The sequence below is a fragment of the Octopus bimaculoides genome, chromosome 7, assembly GCF_046866305.1.
Source record: "Octopus bimaculoides isolate indiv1 chromosome 7, ASM4686630v1, whole genome shotgun sequence".
Taxonomy (NCBI): Eukaryota; Metazoa; Mollusca; class Cephalopoda; order Octopoda; family Octopodidae; genus Octopus; species Octopus bimaculoides.
The window spans coordinates 56,002,481-56,029,355 of record NC_142934.1 but is presented as its reverse complement, the minus strand read 5'-3'; the positions used below and the strand labels follow the sequence as shown (position 1 = coordinate 56,029,355).

General features: G+C 34.9%; 1 protein-coding gene across 8 annotated transcripts in view; it reads right to left on the bottom strand.

The window, feature by feature from the left end:
- LOC106881306 (splicing regulator ARVCF) overlaps positions 1-24,193 on the bottom strand; it is a 339,837-nt gene extending 315,644 nt beyond the window's left edge. For 5 of the 8 annotated variants that reach the window (XR_016242633.1, XM_089355327.1, XM_089355329.1 and 2 more), the window contains exon 1: positions 23,824-24,193. The gene's annotated coding sequence lies outside the window, so the exon portion shown is untranslated. Of the gene's footprint in view, positions 1-19,749; positions 19,910-23,823 lie in introns of those variants that run through there. The other 3 variants (XM_052969697.2, XM_052969696.2, XM_089355328.1) reach the window with 2 other exon arrangements.
- Between the last annotated feature and the right edge of the window lie 2,682 nt (positions 24,194-26,875).

Below are 26,875 nucleotides of genomic sequence, written 5' to 3'. Positions count from 1 at the left end.
ATCATTACCAAACCAAGCAAAATGCTTAGCAGCATTTCATATGTCATTACATTCTAAGTTCCAACTCTGCTGAGGTCAATTTTGCCTTTCATCTTTTCGGGGTCAATAAAATAAGTACCAGTTGTAATCAACTTACCCCATCCTCCGAAATGGCTGATCTTGCGCCAAAATTTAAAACCATTATTAATTAGGCAATTAGCACAAAATTTTGAAGGAAGGTTTTAATTTAGATCTCTATCATAGAATCAGAGGCAGTCTCAGGCTAGTATGTATCAAAAGGGTTAATGTGATAACATTTAATCTGCTTAGATGAAAATAAAACTATGGAAGTCCCTAAGTGCTATTTATATGCTGTGATAGCACTGTTGTTGCGGTTGATATTTAGTTCCAGGTCAACTTTAACTGAACAGACCTATACTGCAGTCATCACTGTCCAATTTTTTTTTATTCAGGCATAGTGTATTTATGACTACATAACCAAATAAGACCTTCATGTTTTTAAGCTGGGGGAAGCCTGGCTGCTTTTTCTTACAGACTGAGTAACTGTGCAAAGGATTCCTTGTAGTTTTCAGGGTTGGATACAATCTTTTCCAATCTGAGGTGAACAAAAGTAAAATCTCTCCCCTATATGCTTCTCCTAAGAAATGCAATTCCATTTTGAAACCAGCTGCACTGCTAATAGTTCAATGTGCACGAGATACTCGGCAACATAAAGCAAGCAATAAAATAAAATAAACTTAAATACATGTAATTTTTTGCTTTTACTCTCACTCTCTCCCTCTCTCAGTTCAATGTTTCAAAAACAAAGTAAAACATTTTCATCAATCTTTGAAGAAACATTATCATTATTATTTTCTTTCAATAAATTGTTAATTCTTCAGTCTTTTCAGATGAAATAATAAGATATGAAAAACATTTGTTTAGAAGTTCAGATCAATAAACATAAATCCAGATGAAAATATGAATTTACAGAAATATGTCTAGTACAAATTTGTAAAGAAAGGGAAAGAGGACAGCTACATACATGAAATTGTGCATGCATGTGTGTAAATATGCAAGTATACATACACACACATATATTACTAAGTCAGTCAACCTATTGACTGATACTTTTTCTCCAACACAAACTATCAAAAAGTGCCCCGAAAGCTTTAAATGCATAGAGATCCTGGAGGATGGTATAGTTCAAGGATATATGAAGTTGGCCACACAAAATCTTTATAGGCCACTGAAACATTTGTATGTTAAGGAAAATGTTGTATGCTTACTGATCACAAATTTTTCAATTGCTATATTTTTTTCCCCTCAACTTTATATTTTTGGCCCTTCACATATGACCTGTGACCAATTTTTAAATTGTAGTTTGTATTTGTGCTTTAAACACTTGAGTTTTGGTTTTATTTAATCAACATTGGTTAAACCATTGATGATATTAAAAAAAAAACTTGTGTATGTGTGAAGGCACATGGCTAAGTGGTTGGGGTGTTGTACTCACAATCAGAAGATTGTAGTTTTGATTCCCAGACCAGTGGTACCTTGTGCTCTTGAGCGAAACACTTCAGTTCACATTGCTCCAGTTCACTCAGCTGTAAATGGATAACCCTGTGAGGGACTAGCACTCCATTTAAGGGTAATGTTGGCCTGCCTGCCTAACTAGTGGAGTGGTATCATTCAAAAGCTACAACAATACAAGGAAGCAGTATGACTGGCAGTGTATAACATCCGATAGATAGTCCAGTAAATATTGGTCATGTACAAGTATGCCTGTATAAGTTATTTTATTTATTTTACTCAATTTTAGAAAAATTGAATCATGTCTTTGACAATTTCGGAACATATTGCACTTATCTTGGACCATTACTTTTGGCCCAGCATACATATATATATGTATATACTGATATACAATTATATAGATATAAATACAGCACAAGGGTATGTTTATACTTCCCAACATGCTTGAAAAATAGATGCTAAAAGTGATATAAGCCACTTATTATTTAACTCCGTTTGCAAAGTGGGCTAGTGTATCAATCAGATATACACACACACACACACACACATATTAATGGAGTTAAACGCAGATGTTATTCAAAGGATAATTCACTCATCCATATATATAAGACCATTTTAACAACCATTTTTCCATGTTTGTAAAGACAGACTTTCTAATGTTGAATGCTCTTCCTGTCTTCAACGCTCACCTGTTTCCAAGCTTCCAGGCAAGGTAATAATATTTAGCCATAGCCAGATACGTTTTAACAGAAGATTGGAAATAACAGGGACAAAAATTGTATGATGGTGACACTCATTTAGAACTACCACATGATGTCTAGATAAACGACGCACACACACACACACAGTTTGTATCTATAACATACACTCAGTTAGTTAAGAGGTACAATAAAAAAACAATTAACAATGCCCAAGATGCTACACAGTAAGACTGAACCCTAACTATATGGTTGGCAAGCAAACTTCTTAAACACAACATTACCAACTAGCCTATAGTGCCATTAAACTCAACTTCTGCTTCACCTGATGTTTATTTAACCCTTTAGCATTTAAACTAACCATAATTGGCCAAAATAATCTACCTGTTTTATTTTCAAACTAGCCAAATCTAGCCTCTTTCACTTACCCTACAACATTATTCTGAAAACTAGCTATCATGTCATAGAAATCTCAAAAGCTACAAGGTAATGTATATCAGTGTGAATAAAAAAGCATTGCATTTGACTGAGAAATCTGGATGCTAAAAGGTTAATAGCATACAAATTTGGAACAAACTCTAGCCAGGTAAATTGTGGGAACTCATAAAATGACTCCTACCTTTCAGTTTTACTTCCTACCAACCAACGTTGGATTTAGTCTAAAGCTAAACAAAGACATATAGCTTACAACCACACAATCCAAAGGAGCCACAGAATAATAAAAGGGATATATATACTTTCAATTCTTTTGAGAGACATTTTGGTATAATTCTCTAAAAAGGATCTTCCAAACTTTATATAACTTAGGGTAAAAGTGAGGAAGCTTTTTGAAGTTAACTGCCATTTGAGAAACGTAGTACACTTCAAAAAAAAAAAAAAATCCTATAATGTCAAACCTATAATTTTATGAAATAATTATTCATGACTCTCTAAATGTAATAATAAAAAAAAGTTGAGTTTTGGCATAAGTTCCTCATATCATACCTTGCTTTATTCGGACTTTTTCTTTTTTTAAGAAAATTTATTCAGATTTCTAAGTTCAAATGCAAAAGAACAATAAGTGTTTCTAAAATCTGCAACTAATATAGCTTTTAACCCTTTTGTGACCATATTTTATAATGAAGTTCACTGTCCAGGAAGGACTAAGCAAAGTAGTTAACCTCTCTGCATTATCAAGCTGGTGTTTGGAAAATAACTGAAGTTCTTTAACAAAATTATGATAGAAGGCTTAAACTTAAATTAAACACTTTAAAATGCTAGATTTTGTATCATATAGCTAGTGCAATCTCGTGGTGGGTTGGTTATCAAATGGGTCAAATAAAATTGTTTTTAATATAGGCAAAACGCTAGAAATTTGGGAGAGGGGATAAGACGAATACATCACTCCCAGTACTTAATGAAACTAAATTTATCGACCCTAAAAGGATGAAAGTCAAAGTTAGTCAGCGGGATTTGAACACAGAACGTAAAAAGCCAGAAGAAATGTCACATTAGCATTTTCCCTGACGTGCTTACAATTTCGCAGCAAAACCGCCCTCAGGGTTAAAAAAAAAAATCAATAAAAATATAACGATTTTTTCCTTCAAATATTATCCTTCTTTTAGATTATCAAAGATTTCTGAAGGGCTAAGTGAGGACTTGGTGAGGCTTTCATCAAGTCAAAATTCAACATTGCCTTCAGTCCAAGCAACATTTCAAATTTCTTTTCTTTATTCACTTGGGAAGGGGAAGGTCCCGAAACTTTAGACTTTACATCCTCAAAGCAAATGAACAACGAGAACTCGCTAACAGACTTAATATTATCATTGCCAATCATCACCAGTATCCCTGTTTTCATTATACAAACCTAAAAAAAGGTTGACAGTTCATGACACATCACAAGTACAGTGCGTTGGTCTCATTAACAAAATTATTTAACACTGAATGCTAAAAATCCGCCACAGTGAAAATAAAAACCACTTAAAAACAAAATCATTTCTATTGTATTAATAAATATAAGCGAAAACAAAATAACACAAGAAAAATGTAGACAAAACGATTATATAAAACTATGGATGTAAACAACATTACTTGGCAATAGTTCTTGGTTATGTCTGGTCAAATTTATCTATGGGTGATATTTTCCTATTTATTATAACTAAACAAAAAGTAATAATAACAACAACCAAGACTACACTCACGGTGTAAACAAGTGCAACACAATACATAGAGAAACTGGCAAAACGCCAGGAACTATTTTCTTCTTTATACCATTATAGCTCAGTAAGAGCAAGAAACTTATTTTAACCTACGACCACAATTTGACTACACACATAATTACACAGATGAGGATACATAAACGCATTTGGGGCATAATGAAAGCCGCATTTTTAATACGTAGTGAGTGTACCACATTGTACATGTGTGTGTTTATATATATATATATATATATATATATATATATATATATATATACACACACACACACACTCTTTTACTTGTTTCAGTCATTACACTGTGGTTATGCTGGGGCACCACCTTAAATTTTAGTCGAATGGATCGACCGCAGTACTTATTTTTTTAAGCCGGGCACTAGTTCCAACGGTCACTTTGCAGAACCGCTATGTTACAAGAACGTAAAGGCTATCTTTCGATTTGATGTGAGAAAACGTCTACTGAAAGCACATGGGTTTTGTTTACATCTAATCGGCTAACCCTAACCCTAACAGGCCAATTAGATGTAAACAAAACCCATGTGCTTTCAGTTGACGTTTTCTCAAATCAAAATCGAAAGATAGCCGAACGTAAACACACCAACAACCGTTGTCAGTCGGTGAGACACACCAACAACCGTTGTCAGTCGGTGAGACACACCCAAACACACTAAGTCATTAAGCCCGCAAAGACCTAAAGCAACGGTATTACAAACTCGTTATTGTTGAAAAACCTCTTCTCGAACACAACAGCAATATCGAAATGTTACCAAAAATAAAACTGAATTACAAACAAGAGATTTAGTTAACCCAGATTCAGATTCATTTAATAATTAGCCCGAATGAACTTTGTTCCAGCTGTTGTTATGTCTGTTAATAATATAAGGCAAGACCTTAAAGAGCTGACTGTGTTTTTAGATCAAAGCTGTGTCAGTGTTACAAAACGATCGTTCATGAGAAAATGTAAATATTTACATTTTAGAAGTTGTCCTTTTGAAGATATGAAACAATGAAATTACTGTTGAGAGTGAGAAGTCAAAACACAGGCCACACTACACTCGTACATACACACAAAGAGAGAATATTGACACGAGTTCGGTATAACCCTTTGACCGCGAAAAGCGGTTTTACAACACAGCTTTGAAAAAACAAAAATGTTTTTAACTCTCCTTAGGCTACGAGACGCAGAGACATCTCTAGAGACACTTTTTACAAAAACAATTCAGCAGATTTTCACCCCCACCGCCATATATTTCATGGTTTTATCTCTTTACAAGGACAAACATCAAATACTTTAAGTGGTGGATATGAAAACCGTACTTACAGGAGATACTGAAAGAGGACTGTAGAAGCAGGAAAATCAATTTTATTTTTTGGTAGATAATTTACATCCGTAAGTACGAGACTAACCGTGATCGTTCAACAATGTGGATTCAGTTGTTGGGTTAACTCAACTACTTGCTCGTTGAATTAACGTGTAAATAACCAAGCAATTCACTGACACGTGTGATAAGACTGTAACTTATAAATTACATGTACAATTCACTTCTCGGTTAATATGCAATTTAGGAGAAATGAAAGTTAATTGACCAGAAATAATGAGTTAAATTCCATAAAGAAAACCGGTGAAATCTCTAAATTTTATTAACAGAACTCCCCCTCATTATGCCGTGTCCACGGGTACCTACTTGTAGTGTAGTACCCTCTCGTAATATCTTAAGTGTATCATAAACAGATGAGGTATACCCGTTCCCACGAACTACAAAGCCAGCAATGAACATGGCTTCGATGTCGATGCATGATAGCCAACACAGTTACATTTGAGCAATGTAATAATCTTCTTTCACTATTGAGCAGTATAGGCAGTTGTTCCTGTCAATTCACTAGAGAGTATTTACATGTAAATTATCGTAACTTCTGGTCAATTGACAGATTATAATTATAATTATTATTATTATTTCCCCTTAAACTACATGCTAACCAACTTTCCGGTATTCCTATAAAATAGGTGAAAATTAAAACGTAAATAAAAAAATGAAATGAAACACAACACTAAAAAATTACGGAGAAAAGAAGGGTCACCTCCCACCACCCCAAATAATTTATTGGTAGATTCGGAATCTACGATACTTAATCCACAAAGCGCTGGGACTTGCACTTACATAGCATGGACTGCTGGGCGCATTTTATGAAAATGAGACTACCATGCACACATAAAAAACAAAAAATAGTTCAAATATCTTCTTAGTATATAATGGTGGCAAGTTTTGCATCATCTGAAAAGTCATTAGTTGAACTATTAGTCCTCTTGCATTCTGAGGGGTATCAGAGCATTTGAGTGACAGACCCCAACAAACGCCCATAAATTAAATGCATCTAACTTGGTCACGATCATGGTCCGTTGCGCTTTACGTGTTAAAATATAGAGAATAGAAGAATTTACAGCTTTTGAATGCCCAGCTTCAGTCTACCCAATTTCAAAGTATAGGTCGGCCCGAGGCTTTAAAAATGACACTTGCCAAAGGTGCTATACAGTGGAATCGAACTCGAGACTTGGTGATTAGAAAGTGAACCTCTTAACTATTCAGCCATACAGAGCCTACACTCCATTTTTTTTTCTACTTGGCACAAGGCCTGAAATAGTGAGAGAGGGGTCTAGTCGATTACATCGTCCCCAGTACTCAACTAGTACTTATTCTATCAATCTCCGAAAGGATGAAAGGCAAAGTCGACCTTCATGGAATTTGAACTCAGCACGTATAGCGGTGCTAACGATGCTGGTAGCTCACCACCTTTTACGCTCTAAATAATTATAAGTGATACAATATTGTGTTATTAAAAGGTTAGAAACCATGAAAAATTGAACTAGACGGCAAACTCGAAAATGAAACATTTTAATATGACTCAGGCTTCCCAAAGATCATCGTCACTGGAGATGAGACATGTAAACATCCGACATCACCTATGACCCAAAAAGCACAACAGGTTCACAGCAATGTGAAGGTAAAGTCGATCTGTTACTTTGACTCCGGTGATATTGTGTATTATGAATACGCACCACAAGGTCAAACAATCAATAGGAAATACGACCTAGAGGTTATATGTCACCTTCATGATGTTGTTCGTCGAAAGCAGCCGGACATGTGGGCGGCGAAGAATCGACAACTTCATTACGATTGCGTGCCAGCTCATCCGCCCACATAATCCAAGCTTACCTGGTCAAGAACATCGCAACACTTGTTCGACAGGTTTCCTACTCTCCCGACTTGGCACCGTGTGACTTCTGGCTCTTCCCCAAACTGAAAACCACGCAGAAAGGGAAGTGATTTAAGTCGCGAGAAGAAATTATGAGAAAACGACGGCAGAGCTCCATATCATATGTCCAAAGGTTGGATACTTTTTGAACGCAGGTCATATTACTTTCAAGAACGTTCAGGAAAATAAGCTACAATGAATACCACGATCATTGTCATTCATATCTTAGACTTGGGAAAACAAACGCAATTCTTCCACAGGGTTATATTTGAGTAATCCGATGTAAAATACATATAACTATAAATGTATTTTTAAAACAAATATGGCATTATATATTTATATATATATATGGCAATATAAATGAATATAAGCAATCATCATTATATATAAATATATAAACGATTTATGAACCCTTAAATATATAATTAATTTGCTTGTAGAGGATGGATGAATAACTATATTGATTAATTAAGGTAAATAATATGGGTGAATTAACAAAATTGGCAGGTCGCCCAACTACAATGTTGAAATCCAGCCAAGCTTGACGTGACATATCATTCATCCGTGAAGTCGATAAAATAAGCACCTATGCAATCTTATAGACAGATATACTGCCTGTACTTCAAATTCTAAGCAAGAGATACTGGAAGCTGTTTACTGTTATGTGTTATTGCCTCTTTAATTCTACAACCTTCCTTGCTGGTGGAGCAACTTCTCTTGCTTGTCGTTTAACCTGTAAATCTACTTAGAGACAGACCAGATTTTAGTAAATGAGGTAAAGAAAATCAAAGAGTGAAACAGAAAAAGACAGAAAAAAAAATAGGCAAGCGTGTATGTTGAAATAGATCCATGAAACGGACCAGCTTTTCAGTGCTTAATCTGCATGGTTGATAATTTCACTTGTAAGTGAAGATGAAAACAAAGTTTTCTTTTACGTATATGCTAAGCCTCACAACAACGACGTGGTTTCGAGTTCAATCCCACTATGTGATCCTTGGGCAAGTGTATTTCACTATAGATCCGGACCGACCAAAGCTCTGCAAGTGGATTTGGTAGGTGAAAACAGAGGAAGAGAGAGAGTCGTGCGTGCGTGTTTCCATCACTACCACTTGTTTATGTCTGCATAACTTAGCAGTTCAGCAAAAAGAGAGGATGGTATAAGTATAAGGGTCTATTTGTTCGACTAAAACCCTAGGAGATACCTCAGCAGGGTCACAGTTCACTGAGTGAAACAAAAGAATAAGCCTTCTCATTTAGTTAATAGAAACGAAAACATTTTCTAATGAAAATAAAATCACAATACACCTATTACTAAATATTATTATTATATCCTTTGGACATTGGTGGAATTAAATGTAACCTCAATCCTATGAAAACTAAAATTCTTTAAAACATCTATCTAGAAGGAGATATTTTAACACATTCTTTTCCATGCTTGCATAAGGGTCGAACGGAATTCATTGAAACAAATTTTTCTACAGATAGATGCCCGTCCTGTCATCCAACTCAAATCCCAGCGTCCAAATAAGGTAATATAGCCCCTTGGCAGGATATGTTTTCACGAAATACTAGAAACGAATGACACCGTTTGTATGACATGATGTGAAACCAGTTTATAAGCTATCACGCGATATCAAAGAAGTAGAAAAAAAAAATAGACACAAACACATCAGGTTTCTTTCAGTTTGTCTAGATCTACTCACCAGGCTTTGGTCAGTTTGGGATTAGAATAGAAGATATATACCTGAAGGACTACACAGTGGAACTGAACCCGAAACCAAGTGGCTGAGAAGCAAACTTCTTAACCACACCACCATGCCTGCACCATAACCATTATAAGATCGACTCCGATAAACTTGGGTATCCTAGTTCACACAAATCGGAAAGAAAATTTTTGTCTTGACAAAATATGATAAATTTCTAGGACAACGTCTCTTATCATTGAACATAACTCTCTTTGAGAAAAATCATCTTTATACTTTCTCAAAGAAATGCTTTTAATAAAACCACGCAGGTTTCGTTTAAGTGGCATAACAATGTGAGAAAGAGACAAGATACTTTAGCCAGTATAAATAAATCAGGTTATTCAAGTGTGCAAATATGTATGTGTTCAGTTTAAAATACGAGATCCTGACTTATCAACAACATCCAATAAAGCAACAATCATTTCAAAATAGAATCACTAACAGAAACTATTAAATCAGCAAATCTTCCTTTCTCTCATTGTATTCATTACTAGCACTGTAAACTTTTCACTTCATACATTGACTTTATCTTTTCATACAATGGCAAACTAAAACTTCACCAGTCACACTAACTTTGATACCAATCCAACTGAAACCTCTCCTCTGATTTTATGACAAATCTTCCTATGTTAAAGTGGTCTAAATTAAAACCTTTCTTCAAAATTTTATGTTAATTTGTTTCAAACACTGGCTTAATAATGACAAAATTATTTATTAAATTCTTGATTATTTCGAAAATTATTTAAAACAAAAAGTAGCATATTTCTTTAGAAATGTACTAAAAGGCTTTCTGTGGTTTGAATCTTTAGCATGTAAACTGGCCATAATCAACCTAAATATTCTACTTGTTTTATGTTCAAACCAATCAGATCTGGCCCCAACATCATTTTAAAAACATACAATCATATCAATGAAATCCCAAAGCTATGAGATAATGCATGATTAATTCAAAACTGTGGATATATAAGCATTACATTTGACAGAGAAACATGAATTCTAAAGGGTTAAACATACAAAAATAAGCAATAAAGCTTTAGCCTTCAATATTGCTGATATATGCAATATTAATGATTAACCAATAAACTGCGATAGGCCACCTCAGTGGCCAACACGACAGTGCGACAGGCCACGGAAGTAGGGCATGATCTGACCTAATTTTGATGACGCATAATGTATGCACATGATACCCTTTCACCCCAGAAACAGTGTAGCCAATCACAGACAGTGTTAAGAAACACTGAGTATTTTTTTCAAGTGAAAGATTACTGTTGATTGGTGGAATAACTTTGGAAAAGTTCGCCGAACTAATCAGTCGCCATTTTCTTTGTTTACGAGCCCAAAACAGGCTCAGTAGTTCGTGTTACAGCAAAATCCCAGCAGTTTATGGGTTAATTGCAAGAAAATCATTCCCTTTTTGCCCTTACTGAGCAAAAGTATGATCTAGTTCAGATCATCTCTTCTTGTCAAATATATTCTGAGACTACATTAAACAAAGAGTGGAGTTGATGTTCCATCACTATTTTTATTGCTTTCCAGCTCCATTCTATCACTTCCACCCTCTCTTCTAAAATGTAAGTATTCACATAGCTCCTCTACAGCAAGAAATCTTTTCTGCTTTGAGCTTATTCTCTCATATATTCATTCTTTGTCCCTTTCTAGTTTAAAGATGCTGCCTCCTCAGAGTTCATGGTCTTGCAAGTGGTGTGGTAACCCCACCAGTGCTGGTGCCATGAAAAAGGCATCCAGGTACAGATAGCAGTGTGGTGATTAGCGTTAGGAAGGGCATCCAACCATAAAAAGCTCATTCAAAAACAGACACTGGAGCATGCAGTCCTTGGACCCATTGAATCTTGTCAATTAGTCCAACCCATACCAGCATGGGACATGAATAAAATAGGTACGAGATGCATGTAGAGAAGGGGAATAATTAAAAGAAGAGTTTTGTCTCTACAGTATATGGACAAGCTTTCTTTATTCCTTAAGTTGGTGTTCATTCAATTCCCTTACACCTACCTCTTCCAAAATAAAAATAATGGAGGACTTTATTCCAGGTGAAACAAAAACCAATGTTATGAACAAACAAAATTTCTGTTCCATTAGAATTGTCTCCTCCCCCCCCCCCCTTTTGTTGTTTTACTACAAAATTATTACACCGAACCAACATTTTATAAATTGATTTTAACTACTCTCAAAAAGTCTTCAATTCCAAATTGAATTGCTTTCATTTTTTTTGTTAATGTATTCTTTAACTATAAACAATTGTAGAACATTTTTTAAATGTTGCACAACATGATTTGAAAATGCGTAAAGTGTTTATTGGGAAAAGGAAAAAAGAAAATTTAGAAACAACATTAAAGTCTTGGTCTAAAAAAAAAAATGTAAATTGAAAGCTACAAGGTAACTTTTTATGAACCCAAATAATTAAAAGGTTTTATTTTATTATTTTTCGAGATTGAGGTAGGGAAGGGGTAACTAAATTATCAATTGCTGAATCTAAAAATATTAATATTCACCAATTAGCAATTTGTATTTTAAACACAGGTTATGTTGGTACTGAAACTTAAAACTGTTCTACTGCAGGCAATGACTGAATGGGTAAGAAGTTCACTTCACAACCATGTGATGTCAGGTTCAGTCCTACTGCACACCACTTTTGGCAAATGCCTTCTACTACAGCACTCAGCTGATCAATTCCTCGAGAACGAATTTTGAAGAAAGAAACTGTATATGAGTTTGCGTGTGTATGACCATTGTTTGACAAACTACGTTGGTTTGTTTGGGTCTCCCCTAAATTAGAAGTTTGGTAAAAAGAGACTAAAAGAATAAGTACCAGCATTGCAAAAAAAAAAAAAAAAAATGTAGGGTTGATTTGACTGGCTAAACGTTTCAAAGTAGTGCCCTTTCCTAGCATAGCTTCAGACTAAAACAAATAAAAGAAAAAAGGGGATATATATGTGTGTGTGTGTGTGTGTGTGTGTGTGTGTGTGTGTGTGTGTGTGTGTGTTGAAAGAAGCTTGCTTCTCAACCACATGGTTCCAGGCTCAGTCCCACTGCATGGCACCTTGGGCTGACCAAAGCCTTGTGAGTGGATTTGGTAGGCAGAAACTGAAAGAAGTCTGTCGTATACATGTATATATTTATGTGTGTGAGTCTGTATGTGTGTCCCCCACCATCGCTTGACAACCGATGTTGGTGTGTTTACATCCCCGTAAGTTAGCAGGTCGGCAAAAGAGACTGATAGAATAATAAGTACTAGTCTTACAAAGAATAAGTCCTGGGGGGTCAATTTGTTTGACTAAAGGTAGTGCCCTGGCATGGCTGCAGTCAAATGACTGAAACAAATAAGAGAATATATAAAGGAAGAATAAAAATGAAAGAAAAAAGAACATTTCTCCATTAATTTTTCTATATAAGCACTAAAACAGACACTGTAAGGAGATAAATAATAACAGCTGTGAAAACCTAAGGATCAAATATCAAAAAGGAAAGAAAAGCCTCAAAGACCAGTGCAAATCCATTTACCAACATCACAATATTTGACAACTTATTTACAAATAAGGTCTAGAATTCCCATTTCCTCTAAGCCTGCAAGAGAATAACTAAAGTAAATTAGATAAATAAAGATAGCAATCCTTCACGTGCATTGTATAAGTATATACCAGCCACCTGCTTCCAATTGGATACATGCAAACTAAAAAATTGTAAATATACCCTTTCATGACCATATTTCTTTCTGTTGTGACATAATGCCTTTGCTTCAATTGATTTTGAAAATAATGGAGAATTTATTTTAAAACATAAATTAACAAAGAATTTTGGTTGAAAATTTTAATCACTCTAAAACAGTAAGTAGTAAAACCAGAGACATTCTAAAGCAGGTGGGTACCAAAAGGGATAAAAGAGGCAAAGAAGCAGGAGGACTTTGTGCTTCTCTGGGATCCACTGGACCTTTTGAATGTACACAAACCCACATTACTGGGTACATAGAGCAATACAATCTACCAGCAATCTAACAAGTTTAATGTGCATTAGACATTACTGATTACCAGAATACAAATGTCAGTTTTTTTGTTTTTTTTTGTTCACTACATTATGTCAGCCTCAGCTAAATGCAAAAGATTCCAATGTCAGTAAATTATTTGGATGGACAAGAAAACTAGATGCAAACAGTTAAAAATATGCATAGATTTCTTTTCCCTCCAAACATATTACTCATAAAATGTACAACACTCACGCAAGAGAATATCACTATTTACTGAAGATAAACAACTTAACCCAACTCGGAAAAGGGTTAATGTAAAAAAAAAAATTAAAAAAAAAAAAATTAAGAGAGCTTACACAATATTAAAAATAACTGCGAAGCCAGTTGAACAAGTTGGCCGAGAGAGGAAATAAATTGGTGTCCCAGAAACAGGATCTGACACTTAAGGTTAATTTAAAATAAACAAAACAGACTATTTTATTTCTGTACAGTCGAGATAGATGTAAACGACCCTTCTATCGTAGAAACGAGATTACATATATATATATAAACACAGACACATACATACATCTGCAAAGTACACAGATAATGTATATTCAAACTAGAGAAAGTGTGCAAGCACCCAAACACACAGGTAAGCACACATACAGACACACGCATATACAAAAACACTGAGATAATCACAAACACACACACGTCATATCTATTCTACAATAACAATTACCAATGTTGCCGTTACGCGTTTATTAACTTCATATCCATTCAAAGACATAAAAGTTTACATGTCTGAGATAATTTTCCAAGCTACTAACAGTATCTTTAGAGTGATGGAGGACTTAATCACCTCAAATCTATAGCATGTTTCAAAGAATTTTAATGTGTTAAGGGGTAAGATTGATCTTAACTGTTATTCTGGAAACAAATGTTTCTGTTTCGAATCCAGTTAGACCATTTACACATGTACATGGAATTAAAACGGATGGAAATGCAGTGCAGATCCAAAAATTTGGTAAATATGAAATGAACAATCCTGGAAGTTTATCTTATTCTTCCTCGAGTAATTTATTCACCATTTCGTTAGGCTTGAGGAAACGAGACGGCAAAGATGGGAGCTTCTATGCAATCGCTTGACTAGCTGGGAATGGCAAACAGATCTCAAAAAATTTTTTTGAAAAACTATAGAAAGACAAGTTAAAGGAGTTTAGTCTTATCAGCGATCTCTAGAAAACAAGGCGAGAAGGTCATAGTTGGAATTCTTTTGATCATAGTTTTCTTGGTGGTTTGCCTGAGGCTAAGCAACAAGAACGGAAAAATAGAAACCAGATAAATTAAGACGCGTGTATGTGTGTTGTTTTCTTAAAGACAACTGAAAGAATGTGGTAGGAGGGTGGTACATGAGCTTAGAATAAGAAGACTGAAGGGCAGTTAGCTGTATTTAAAGAAATGTTGAGGTGTGTGAGTGTGCATACTTTGAGAAGTGGGGAAGTGATGTCTGCAGTGTATTGGTGACTGAGCGACCTTGATAAATTAGATGAGGAGTGCCGGTTGAAATTCCAACGAAATTATACGTGTACATGATGAGTAGTGAACAGAAACGAAGAAAGTGAAAAATAGCACGCGAAAGACGGAAAAAAGATAACCAGACGGTTTTGTGTCCAAAATAAACATGATAGCGTCTTTGTAGGCAGAATACTTCCTTTGAATTATTGTCCACCCTTCCATATAAAATATAGCTGAGATTTAAAAAAATAATGATTATAAAAACAAGAAAAAAAGACAGCAACCACTTGTTTACAAAGCTTTCATATGAAATAAACAGAATTAGCACCATATAATATACTTTTTTTTAATACGTAGCTCACTGGCAGGGGCATGACTGAAGTCAAAAAAGCTTGCTTTGCTTCGCAACCATGTGGTCTCGGGCCGAGTCCCACTGCGTGGCACAAAGTGACTTTTATTATAGTCCCAGGCCGATCAAAACTTTATACGAAAATTGTACATGTGAGCATGTTCGTATCACCATCATACAAGCAATGAAAAACAGGTTTGGCCATAGGGAAATATTTATTACTTTGCTGAGAAACAGGTGAGGGTTGGCGACAAGACGGGCATCTGACCAAAGAAAATCTGCCTTAACAAATTCTGGATGTTAAAATGATGATGACATCACAACCGATACTTATTTGTTGTGAAAAACTGAGGAATTAGATTGCAGAAAGTAAAACTGCTAGAATAAATAATTTCAAATTTCTTCATATGAGATTATTTCTTTAAAAAAACAAAACAGAAAAAAGGCAATTTCTGAAAGTGATGTCAAGTGTGGATTCTGGAGTTTTGTCCATTTTCAAATTAACACCATGAATGGCTGTTTTGCATCGACGAACATTAAACTCAATGAAGAGTCAAAATCCAAAGCGTTAAACTTCTTCCTTCGAAACGAACTTATTTCGTTACGTGATTTTTAAGCAAATTTTAAATCTCAAACGCAGAATATCGTCCCCCAACCCCACCTGCCCCGCCCAGGCCACCCCAGCTGAAGGGAACACATTGGCCAATGTGATCTAGCAAACCTTTTAAATGATAATGGTTTCAATTTTTGTCATAAAGACAGCCATTTTGGAGGAGGCGATGTACCGACCGATTACATTAATTGATCCTGTAAGGATGAAAGGCAAAAATCGACCTCAGAACGTAGCGACGGGCAAAATTCCGCTAAGCATTTCGTCCAGCGCGCTAAATGCTAAGCGGTATTTTGCCCATCGCTACGTTCTGAGTTCAAATTCTGCCGAGGTCGACTTTGCCTTTCATCCTTTCAGGGTCGATAAATTAAGTACCAGCTGAACACTGGGTCGATGTAATCGACACATCCCCAATGGCTTCCCTGTTGATTAAGTACCCGTGGCTTTTGTGTTTTTCCACGAGGACCTTAAAGCACCTCCCCTATTGGGGGTTTTAATTTGTTTAATTTACTTGTCTTTTATTGTTTACACGCTGTAAAACCCACTATAGTCTTTTGTCTTATGTTGTTGCACGTCATTTAATGCTGTTTTATGTGAGCCCTTGTGGCTAATAAAAGAATGAATTATTGAAAGGGTATGCTGGATCACGTTAGCCAATGTGTTCCCTTCAGATGGGAGTGTGGGACGAAAATTCTTTAAACGGTTCGTAACTTTTTCTGATAAATATTCTCTCCAAACAGTGATTATGAGTTTCGTAATTTGCATCTCATGGCGGGTTTTTTTTTTCTCTGAGTGAAGGGACGGGGTAAGACTATTATTGTTTTTCTTTTAATATTCACTTTCTTAATAACTACTTCATTCTCTTCGTAAATTTTGCGCTCAAGGCAACTTCCCAATAGCCGAACACGTTACGTACTACTTTTAGAAATCAATTGTCATACAACTCTATCAGCGCGATATAATGTGTGACACGGCCGGATTAGAGACTGAGGCGGGGACGAAGAGGAAGAAAGAGTTGGTTTCAGTAATGAATGGGCTGGTATTTTATTTATCGACCCTGAAAGTTGAGCGACGAGAGATTTGATAAATTTTTTATATGAAGTAGTATTATTCATTCAGTATGTATGAATGGGTATCTTTCCATACAGAAAAGACTTCCTCCCGTCCGAAGTCTTGCCTGTACATATAACAAGAACGCAAACGTACATACAAATACATTCTACTTAACAGAGAAAGCGATGTGGTGAGAGGAAAATCATTCAACCGACAAACTCTTAACTTATGCCACATCAGAATATTATAATGTATTCACAGTGCACCTGCAAAATTAGATCCCCCCCCCCCAACACCACACACACACTTCTTAAATGTTAATTATCACGGTTTAACATTCAATGAATGATCATGAAATGAACGTGAAGATATTTTAAAAGTAAAAATATGTCGTCCCCACCCCACAGACTTTCCAATCCTTCCCACATGTCACCCAACCCAAGTAACCAACAATATGCTTCGAAAATGAAAAAAAAAGAGAGAAAATAAAACAATACACAAAGAAGCTCGGTTATTAAATAAACAGTCTACTGGAAACGAAAACCAATGCAAATATATATTAAATAACACAAAGACGTACAGTCATTAAATAAACAGCTTGCAGGGTGTGAAACAAGCATCTTATCATTATGTAAGATCCTAGCAACAACAACAGAGGAATTTTCGAGTAGAAGAAAAAAAAATTGAACCAAATAAATTTACTCTATGACAATAATGAAAGGACGAACATTATTTGTTTTGGGCACATATGAAAGAAATAAGAATTTTTTTTGAGTCAACAGTTCTGAGATGAATTAATAGTATTATAATTTTTGGGTTCATTAACCTTCTCTACAGACTGTATAACAGATAGCATGAGTTACCAAGTACTGCAGGAAGAAGGTGCTATTTTTTCCCATTTTTTAAATTACTATTTTGTGTATAACTAATACTATTTTGGAACAATGGATCTCGAAGTACATAAAGCTATAAATGAAAGTGTGTAAATATTGGGTAAAAAAAAAACCCTTGGATAGGAAAAGTCGATGGCTACTCCTTAAGACATTAACAACATTTTTTTTTCTTTTGAAATTTTGTCCCACCCCGCGCTGCCACGAGACAGTATATTTTTTTAATATTTACATTAAGGTTTCGATCGTCTTGGCTCCCGAATATGTTTGCACATGAATCAAGCAAAGTGGATAATAATAATGTTGACTATCTCAATTCAGAAATAGAACGATCTCAGTTCGAGTCCAAGGCGGATACTGTATACATCCAACAGTAAAGAAACACCCAATGATGATCAGAGAATATACTTGTCGAAAAGATGTTAAATTTCTAAATCATAAAACGCTGTACAAAACGAATAAGAGAGATAATGTATCTACTTTCTTATACTAGAACCAAAACATTGATTTTGTTCATATGCTTAATGACAGAGCACAGAAAAGTGAAGTGGTGGCTTACAGTCTTTTCACAAGGGCAAATATTGAAACAAAGGTACATCAGTTAAGGTTAACACTATATTATATTAATCGAGGACAGGATAGTGGAAGGACAAGAAGTTGTGATGTGCATGTATTTTCCCAATTGTACAATTAATAAAAAACTGGTGAATCTACTTCAAGTGAGAATCGAAAGACCTACACCGCACACCGATGTAATTTTTCCGGCTTTCTAAACCACCACACAACCCGATATACTCAAAATAGTGAAGCGGATAATATCGAAACGAAAGCAATAAATAGTTCGGTGATCAACATCATAAATTATTTTCGTGAACGTGGTAGTGTTTATTTAACCAAAAGACAACTCTACTTAAGCAAACCTATGACCAAAGATGTTCCGGCCGTGAACGTCCTGTCTTTCTCTTTTGAGACATATGGTGTGATTTGGAGCAAATTTGGTTATTTATCCATCAGTAAGTTGTATGGAGCAGGTAGAAGCTCCCGAGTGTTAATTAGTAAAGTGAGTGACCACCAATGTTCGGAATCTTTATGACAACGATATAACTATATATTTACTATATAATATATATTACATATTCGTGACCGGTTCTATACGCTTTCTCCCCTCAGTACAGAGCTGCTGTATTTATATTGAATATAATGAAGTACCTGGAAGAGCGACTCCAGTGACAGGAAACAATAGTCTTCCTGTCGACAAATAAGAAAAGAGAGTGGAGAATTTCTATTCAATGCAGTTTTTTTTCCTTACCTGCATTCACCTGTTAAGAAAACACGGGGCGGTGGGAAGACAATATATATATTCAATGCAGTTTTCCTTCAAATGTACTCACCTGTTACATTACAAGTAAACTGCTTCGTGGACTGGATCATGTCACCGTTTGATTTTGAAATTACAAAACTATTCTTTTTAGGTATCATAAAATATTTACACAAGTCCATCTCGTGTGTATCGGTGATTAAAGACGAGGGGATAGTCACTCGAATCGTCCCCCACTAGTAATGCTAGTGTTCGCTTTACTACAAACAATGGAAGAAGACGAAGTTTACTATACAGAATGTCTAATATCAAAATGTATGCTACACTTGGAGCATTTTTTTTCTCTTTTCACATATAGATAAATTAAAGAATAATATATAATGCTTACATGTTTTTTAAAACCATTCAAATTTCATTTATAAAACAGAGACGTGTGTGTGTTTATTTTAACCGTCACGGCCAAGTCCACACTTGAAGCACTTTGCCTCCGTGTATACCTATGTGACTTTCATATTTAAACATGAACATATAAGAACATGAACAAATAACACAACTACACAAAATGAAGGAAGGAGCAAAGTTCTGTCCAAAGTAGATGTCATTCGAGGGGAATATTTGTACTGTTAACAATACAAGGTAAATTACCTTTAAACTAGCAGGAAACGAGTTCAGGTAGGTGGAAGACCGGTGTCGAAACAGACTGCATTAAACTAATAAGAATGGTGTAAAGCATCCTAAATATTTCCCTCTCTGTCATTTAGATGATATAAATACACTCCCAGACAATGAGAATAGAAACAAAAACAAGTAAAACACTAACGTTATTAAATAAGTACACTGAGAAAAAAAATGAGAGAGTGACGGGGGAGTTGAAAGCAAGTGATGGCTACAGGTGAAAGAAAGAAGAAAGCTAAAAGTTTCTTTTTTTCTTTCTTTCTTAATTCAGCTTCCAGCATCATGCACGCCTACCTCCATACAGTCTCACCTACACATATCTACCGACCCACATATACGTATGTGTGCACATTTTATATATATACCTATATATATTTATAGGGTTGGCAAAGGCATTCCTAAATTGTAGGCATTCTTCAAATATAAATAGCTTAAACATGTTTTGCGTGTATACGTGCTGATTATTTAAGGACTGATTTAAAGAAGCTCCCGCGGCAAGTAGAATCCACTACCTAGTTACCATTTTCAAACTACTATAACCTTTCACTTCGCTCAGCTAATCCCTCTGAAGCGGCATGATCATTACAATATCCCATTATCCTGTGTCCTACTTACATCAGCTTACAAATATGAAGCCTTAGGACCAATTCTGTTCAGAAATACAATTAACTAGTTTCTTATTTTTAACAAACCAAGGCATAATTTTGTATTGATTCAAATGTATTACTCAAGTACTGGCACCGAAGGAGTTGAAAATGAAATATCGACAACTAGATATGAACCCAGAATCTAGCAGAACCAAACTAAATATAATATTGCAATCGTTTAGTCCAACACACCCTGCTTTCCCACCTTCTCACTACAGGAATTCATGCGATGCTAACGAACGAACACACAGAAATCTATGTTTAATATATAAATATATCTTTCGGGGTCGATAAAATAAGTACCAGTTGAGTACTGTGGTCGACGTGCCAAAATCTGCAATATATATATATATATATTCCGTGAGAAAGAGCACGTATTAGACGTATATAATCTGTCAACTGGAGAATAATAATCTCTTTAGAAAAGGAAACTTCTGATAACGGCGAAGTGGTTAACAATGTAACGAAAGAAAATATGTTCAGGAGTTTTGTCAAGTGTTTGTAACAAACGGGTGAGACGAGATAAAAAAAAAAAGGATTGACAGAACAAGGAGCCATAGCAAGTAACAGAAGAAAGAAAGAAAAAAATAGGCAAAGAGAGAGAGGTGGACGGACACCGAGTGAGAGTTAAACTGAGACAATTAATCAGAGTAGCAACAGACGGACAGTGAGGGATTAGAGAAGGTAGACAGGTATAGTGAAAGAGGGAGGGAGAAAGAATGGTCGTAGTCCGGGGAGGGAGACAGGGGTAATAAATCAGAGGATGGGGCGAGGATGAACAAATAGTTTTGTGGTTACAAACCAAATAAGTACATAGCGTTTATAGAATAGATGTTCGGATAAAGAAAGCAAGGACACACGGATTTCTTAATTCTGCTCAGAGCTATATAGGAAAGGGAAATGCGTTTTTCCCCCTACAGCTAATCGCGACATAAATGAAATGGTACAACTGACTACAACGAGGAATCGAAATCGAGTCGTGAAAATATGTAGTAACAGCAACAATAGTAGTAGTCGTTGTTGTAGTAACTGTAATAGTAGTAGTTGTTGTATGTCGAGGCAGTGGTGATTGAGGAATGTATAGATCCAACAACGAGACGAAAGAGAGAAAGGAAGGGAGATATGGACTGAAGGCAATAATTGGAACCAGGGACGACAGGGAGATTTAAAAGCTAGGAGCCCAGAAAAAGCAAAAGGAAAGATAAGAAAGATAATATGAAAATAAAAGAAAAAAATTGAGAGAAGATAAAGGGAGCAGAATGAAAGAGGTATAAAGGGATGAGAGGAGATATGGGTTGAACGGACAGTGGTGTAATGTCGTGTGAAGCTATGTTTGAAAGGCTTCTTTGCAAAAGCTATTGATGAACTTTTTCAGTGGTTTAACTAAACATGTTAGAAAGGAAGTTGGTTTAGAGTTTTGAATTGTAATGTTTAAGAGCTACTTACTACTACACAGCCTGGCTGACCACAGGTCGGTTGTAACACCTTGCTTTTCTACTTCTCAATAGTAGTAAGAAATAACAAGTAACCTTCAAACTGTACGTAGCCAGTATAATATAAATGACAAGCAAAGCAACTGGATTTCGACAAGTTTTACTAAAATGCAGAACATAACGCGTCTATAAAATTCAAGTACCTGCTATCTTATATAATATACATACAATAACCTCAACATAACCCATAAGTATGCCTTGATCAAGTTTTTTGCACAATAAATTATACTGTCTCACTCACTCGATCATATACATATATATATTGTGTGTGTGTGTGTGTGTGTGTCGTTGACATAGATGAAAGCAGACAGGGCGACATGCATTTTTTAAAAAGAAAGACGAGAGTTGTTTACAAATTTCCTTGACAGCATAGAAACCAAAAAGCCAAACTTGTATTATTAGTGGCTCCGCTCGATCGGTTGGCTTTATTACAAGGGAAATTCTTGAAATAGATTCACAGAAAGAAAAATCCAATATGTAATTTCTCAACAAGCAGACAGCGGCAGCAAGCAATAAATCATAACGTTTGCAAAAAACCTCAAAATAGATTTGCATTTACTGGAAGTTTTACTAAGTGACCACCTCGCAATATATGTGCGTGTGTTTTAATTGAATAAATATCTTTTTCATGAATTGTTTGCGAATTCATATCTAGTCAGACATAGACTAGCCGGCTGCTTGTCTGTGTGTGTGTGTGTATACCTCTTTCTGTCTGTGCGTGTGTATATATATATATATATATATATATATATACACACGCACAGACATATATATATATATATATATATATATATATATATATATATATATATATATATATACATACATATCTATCGATACATATCTATCGATATAGATAAATACAGAGATATATATGTAGGTCTATCCATCTATCTATCTGAACACAGTCCTTTATATGTATGTGTAAACACATACCTACATATATATACATATATATATATTATATACACGTACACATATGTACACGTAGACCTATATATATACATACACATAGACCTATATATACATAGACCTATATATGTGTATATATATATATACATAGAGCTATATATATATGTGTGTGTGTGTGTGTATATATACATACATAGACCTACACCTACATATATCTATCTATATACACATATATACCTATCTATATATATATACACACACCTACATATATATCTATATATATATACATATATGTATCCATACATATACCTATCTATATATACATACATACAACTATCTACTTTTATATATACAGCTACATTATATCTATATACCTACATACACACATATATGTATATACATACACACACACACCTACGTCTATCTATCTTCTCTCTCTCTCTCTCTCTCTATATATATATATATATATATATATATACAGCTATATTATTATAGCTATATACCTACACACACACCTACATCTAACTATCTATCTATCTATATTATATATACACACACAGAGTTTGAGTATATATATATTATATACGAACTCATATGTACGTATATGTATCTATGTAACACTTAAATATATGTAAATCACTATCCAGGTAAACCTGGATAGTGAATTATTTATTACACACATTATATATACACGCATAGACCGTACGTGAGCAAGTTACATAGTAACTATCGTACTCCAATAATTGGACATTTTTCACGATTATTTTTAACATATTTGACCCTATATACATACATATATATAACACATGGCACTAAAAAAAATATCAGTGTATAATTTACCCCTCTGCAATAAGAACCACCACCGTCATCATAATCATTAACATAACTGTAGAAGGGGAAACGGAAAGAAGAAAAACAGAGAACAAAAGAGCGTAAAAACAATCTCAAACAATATTGTAAACGACTCTAACGGCAAAAAGAGGAGCACTTACCCGAGAGTTTAGTAGTTCTATTCCTAACTCCAGTAATAATTATGTTTGTCTATGTGTACGAGTGGATCATTTACTAGGTCTGGCTTTTACGACTGCCAACTTCTACGCTACTCTATTTCACTACCGTAGGAGTAAAGCCCAGCTGATCTAACAGCCAGCCGCACTCACCAACCAGTGCGCACTATCAACAGAAACTTTTTTTTATTTTACTCTCGCCCTTTTTTTCCCCTTCTCTTCCTTAATTTGTACACCCCTCACCTCTTCTTTTTTCTTGGATTTCGTTGGAGGTCTCCCTTACACCCCCCTGCTTTATTATTTATTTCCGCTTTTCTCCACCCCACCTTTTTTCTTTCACACACCATGTGTGTATGTATATTATATATATATATATATATATATATATATACTACTACTACTACTACTACTATATATATATATATATATATATATATATATATACTACTACTACTATATATATATATATAATGATTTTCTTTGTGTGCATATATATATATATATGTGTGTGTGTGTGTATGTATATATATATAGTGTGTATATATATATATATATATATATATATATATATATATATAACATCACATTATATATGAGAAATTGTTTTATCCAATCAAGGTAGTGTGTTTTTGATGGATATTGGTTAAAATCAATATTAATCAAAATAAAATAAATACAAACATGGATCAATAAGAGAATAAATGAAGAAACAGACCTCCACACACGCACTTATTCTCCTCTTCTCTCTCTCTCTCTTTCTCATAAATCATCATTTGTTGATGTTTAAGATGTGCCACTAAAGAATGTGTTACACAGTAAAGTTAGATTTTGTTTCATCTAAAGCTCGAGCGTTCGAATCCAGCTGGATCGATAAAATTAGTACCAGCAGTCTTCTAATGTCAATACAATATCGACAAAAGAAAATCAATACATATGATTTATTTTGGCTTGCAAACGCTTGCTTTCATGAAATAAATACCCGTATTATATAAATGGGGAGAAATATATATCCTTTGATAAGGTAGAAGGCAAACAGGAAAACAGTTGCTGAATCGCAAGAAAAACATGTATTACTGGTACTATTTGACACTGAGAAAATATAATGAAAATTCGAAATCAGCGGGTATTTAACAATAAAGATATATTTAAAATAAGTAATCTAGAGATGCCATCTGCATGAAAAACTCTTGGTTTACTAGAGAAATGTTGCATACCATTATATAACGAGTGTTGCGTGTTAACTCGTGGAAATAATACAAGAAACGAACTTTAAAATAACAGCGAGACTTTATTCCTCTGCTAAATTATACAGTGGACCAAAAGACACAACACAAATTCTGTTGGTTGTATAGTTTCATCGATCGTTAGGATAATTCCTATTGGCCATCGTTGGTTTACTTACAAGCGCTTCGCTAAATCAGCAGAAAAATATGACGCGAGCCCCAGGAAAAAAAAAAGAGTTTACAACGTTATTTATAGACAAAAATAGGCTTAGGGGATGTTTGAGGATGCCGCGCAATACTCGACCAATCAAAATATAAAACTCAACTAAATGTTCCAAACTCATATGATGGATCAAACGGTGGAGCCTATGCATGGCTTGTTGAACATAAAAAGTCAGAACAGAATTGAGTCTCGCTACAAAGGGAACATTATATAAAATTCATTAGAAATATGTATACGACGTGGAAAAGACAATATAATGATCTTTTAAATTAAAACTTCATGAAATAAGGGAGACAACTTGAGACAAGCTTCGGTCTTATTGCATCTCCCCAGCAACGACTGGACTTCACGAAAACGAATATTTTTTTATTCTTTTGATCTGGCCATTTTTAGCCTCTGGAACTATTTAAAGGGATGCGCTTTATCCAAGTCAAAGTAGTCATGTGAACTATGACTTTATCAGTCCTATACTTGGGCATATTACACACACGTACATACAAAATAATGTTTGCTTTTATATTGAGTTATAATAAAACAATTTTACTATAAAATGAAGGATTACTCAATACTTTTTGAAGCGTACATATTTATCATCCTTTTACAAGAATAGTCTTGGAAGGGATTTCGAAGTTTCGGCCTGCTTATCGGACAGTCCGAAACTTCGAAGTCACTGTAGCAGTTCGGCAAAAGCGACCGATAGAATAAGTACTAGTTCGACTAAAAGGCGGTGCTCCAGCATAGCCGCAGTCAAATGACTGAAACAAGTAACAGAATAAAAGAATATATATAAAATGGATTTAGCAGAACAAGGACGAGACACTTGGGGTAGAGAGTTGCTGAGGAGTTCAGAAAATGAGTGATGAAAGAACTTTGACAAAGAAACGAAAATACTAGTTACAAAGCTGAAGTGAAGATCAAATGTATACATGCGTGTATTATTGGCAAAATATGACTATATCCAAATATAACCATACACAAACACACACACGAACACACACACACACACACACACACATGCGCAGGCTTGGCTGTGTGGCAAGAAATTTGCTTCTCAACCACATGGTTAGAAGTTCAATCTCACTGCGTAGTAATTTGGATTTGGTAGACGGAAACTAAAAGAAACCTCTGAGGGTATGTGTGTGTCTATGTTTGTCCCCCACTATTGCCTGACAAGCGGAGTTGGTGTATTTATGTCCCCATAAATTAACGACTCGGCGGAAAAGGCCGACAGATGAAGTACCAGGCTTTTAAAAAAAAGTACTGGAGTCGATTTGTTCTACCAAAATTCTTCAAGACGTTGACCTAACATGGACGCAATCTAATGAGTAAAACAAGTGGAATAGGAATGATAAAAGATATATATATATATATTAGTTTGTTAGTTCAAACACTTCTATACAGTATACCATTTTGATACTTCCGGAGTTGATAAGACTGGTTTTATCAGTCAAGTGTATTGATGTGTACGTGTGTGTGTGCACACGCCTATATATTATATATAAATATAATATATATATATATTGATAGAAATGGCAAGACAACAAAAGAATGAAAGAGACCTCGATATTATGTAAATAGAGGAATTTATCTG